A 3429-nucleotide genomic window follows, 5' to 3' on the forward strand; every position below is an offset into this window, starting at 1 on the left:
GCTGAAACGATTTGAAGGCCAATATCATAGGTGAAGAATTAACGTCCTTCCTTCTCTTCTTCGGTTATATGGACAATTGTCATGCTTCCTTTTTCTGAACCCTCCTGAGCCTCTTTTGCTGCTCTTGTCATCATGGCCTGTGGTGAGACCAGCAGAGACTGAAGACCTCAGAGCAAACAGAGTGAGCACAGTGTGTGCTGTAGACCACCCACCTGGAGACAAAAAGGCAGCAGAGGCACCCTTTGCAGTGGACCAACGTCAAATCCCCAGAAATAATTCTCTTTTTTTTTAGAATTATTTAATTTTATTTACTCATTCTTCCACTTTAAGTTGACCAGAGAGACACACAGAGAGTGAGAGAAGGTGAGAAAGCAAGTCACCAAGTCCATGACTCAAACTGTGGTGAGCCATGTGGGAGTGTCCAATGCTTTAACCACCACACTGCTGGCCCCAATAATTCTTATACTTAACTAAACCAAAAGGAAATAAAAACAGACAAAATACATGGCATTTAAGTCTGTTGCTATGTACCTCTGAATAGGAAATGAGGACTTTTGAGTCAAAAAACATAAAACAATTTGTCTGAAGAGTCTGAGTCCTACAGATGAGGTCAGAGTGTCACCCATGGAAGAGACGAAATTTTAAAATTACACAGAAAAAAGATATGTTATTCTCTCATTCCTCACACCAATTAAAAATTTCTGTCAGGTTGACTTTTTAAGTTATTTCAAGGACTTGCAGCATGAGAACAGGAGGACCACACAGAGTTGGGTAATTCCTTCAAATACAATCTGTCTACCCACTAATTCTCACCCATACCTGTGAACTTGTTTGTATGTCCAAGTGCTCTCAGTTCACGTGACGGTAATACGTTATTACAGCATGCACTTCTTTATCATGGCCTCATCTCTTCTTCATTCTCTAGGCCTATGCTCTCAAGAACGATGCCAATATTTGTCTTTTTTAAAATACATTCTTTATCAAATTTATTTCCCTTCTCCTTTACTTTTTCTTTCAAAGTTTATTCATTTACTTCTTCCATGAGCAAAAGAGACAAAGAGACAGTACCCCCAATATGGCCTTTTTTTTTTTTTTTTTTGAGAGTTTTTTGCCATAGGGCACATGTGCTCGCCAGAAAGACAGAGACAGAAAGTGAGAAATCACCCCCCAGGGGGGATAGCCACACCGTAATCCCTTCTTCTCTATTCTCCTCTTGGAATCTTGGCACGCACACGTTCCCGGTGTGAGTTTAAGTCACCAGGTCCAGGACTGGAACCACAGTCAACTACATGGGAGTCCAGCAGCATAGCCATTACACTAACTGCTGGTCCCCCTATTATGGTCTTAATGCCACAATCCAGCCCCAATTTTGTCTAGCCCTGGATCATGGGCATGCACATGCCCAGGAAACTCAGGGAGATCCCAGACATGAATCCAGAGTCTTCTCACAAATATATATGTTTGCAAAGGAAAAGACATAAAAGAGTGCACACACACACACACACACACACACACACACAATAAGAAAGAAAGAGAAAGCCTTCTCCTAGTAATGAAATTCTATGTGATTTTGATTTTCATTTTTGCGTATATTTTTACATTTACAGATTTTTCTCCTATGACTATATAATGCTTTCTCTACATTTAAAAATTCAAATAAGTGTTATCAGTGGGCTTACTGAGTGAAATTCTGTACTCTTCTCGAAAATCAAGCTAGTCACACCCCTCTCCCCATAAGTTCTCCCCTTAACCTTTCCAACTTACATCCATCACACCGCTCCCCTCCCATCAGAGATGACCATTGATGCCTCTCCCTGTTCCCTGTGTATTTAGCCAAGTGTTATTTATTTTCTGTTCATTTTGAATGGCCTTTTATGCAGCAGCTGCTGAAGAATGCAGAATCTCAGGCTTTACCCCAACCTGTGGCACCAGCTTCTGCATTTTCACAAGTCCATGAGGTGATTCATGTGTTCACTGACATTTGAAAAGCAGTGGCTCATCAGTGTCATGATACTCCCTCATCAAAAGCCTCCTTTCTGTTCTGGCCAGTCTTCCAGCTCCGAGCATCCTGCCGAGGCCCTTTGCTCCAGATCACCTCCTCTCATCCTTCGTTGGAGCACCTGCTGTAAACTCCGTGCACTTTTCTGCTTCGGATTCTGTTTATCTTTCCTCAGAACATATTATCTAGCCTTACAATCTAGCCTTCCCCAGCTAGACTGTAATTATTTATCCCGGCACACCTAGATAGATAATAAATGTTTATGGATCAAATATACTTTCTGGTCTGAAATTCATTAAAGTGTTTTCATGTTTTAGAAATATTTGATTTTATTTTGTACTATACCCTACTGCCTTTTTAAAGCTTATTTTATGTCTCAGAAAAATTCAAATATGAATTTGCCTTCATAAAGTAAAGGAAACATTGTTACTTGTAGCATATCCCCTAAAAAAATAGTCGTTAATATTTATTGGCTTCTCTGTGTGTTCTGAATGCCTTTCAGCTTACTCTCTTTAAACCTCGCCATTCAGCACACAAAGAATAGCACACATTGAAATGTGTGCTGTTCTTTTCCAGGCCCATTTGGCAGGTGGAGAAAAGTGAAGCCCAGAGAGGTTAATAATTTTGCTTAAGACCACAGAGTACGTACCTGATGGACCCACACTGGGAACCATAAAGATTCTTAAGCATGAGGTACAGAGTCTGCCTGATTTACCTACATAATTAACATGTGCTACTGACTCCAGTTCACCAGAATAGCAGGGAAATGTCAAGAGAAATAAAGATTAGTTCAGAGCCTGTAACACATTTGATTCTTTGAGAAAGAAATTAAACAGTTTGGGAAAGATTCCCATGTAGGAGTGCTGTATAATTCTTCTGCAGCATTCTTTACACATGCATGTGCATCTGTAACAGCATCTCCTGCAGTTTTTTAACATGAAGCCAGAAGAGATAAATGCTAATCATGTATTTGTAACCTTCAGCAGCTTCCCTTATTTGGACATTCATCAAGTTTCTTGCTTTCAGAAAATGGATAATTTCCAGAACAACAAAAAAGAAACTTATGTGTGAGAAGCCTATATCAGAGTAGTGGTTTGTTGAGTGAAGTTAATACCCTTTGGCAATCTTGTGATTGCTGAGAAATCTAAAGGGACCTAAATCTTCAACAACTAATTTAAAGTGTGTTAAAAAAAAAATGCAAAGGTACAGGAATACCCCAAATAACATCTTCCTTCATATCTAAGTATGACTGAAGTAGCAACTTAGTCTGGTAACCACATTGGAAAGAATTTCAAAAGGAATATCTAAAACAAGCCCCTGCATGACCACTGAATTTCATGAGCATTCTTTACAAGCAGACCACCCCAGAGCAGGAGGTGGTAGAAAAAGTAGGGGTCTAGAAACTGGGCAAGTCTGAGGCTGAATTCCAA

At 39.9% G+C, this 3429-nt stretch overlaps 1 pseudogene; it reads right to left on the reverse strand.

The window, feature by feature from the left end:
- Positions 1-2067, reverse strand: part of LOC102480517 (translin-associated protein X pseudogene) — a 37597-nt pseudogene extending 35530 nt beyond the window's left edge.
- Positions 2068-3429: the final 1362 nt, after the last annotated feature.

This window comes from Tupaia chinensis, unplaced genomic scaffold, assembly GCF_000334495.1.
Source record: "Tupaia chinensis unplaced genomic scaffold, TupChi_1.0 Scaffold000180_1, whole genome shotgun sequence".
Taxonomy (NCBI): Eukaryota; Metazoa; Chordata; class Mammalia; order Scandentia; family Tupaiidae; genus Tupaia; species Tupaia belangeri.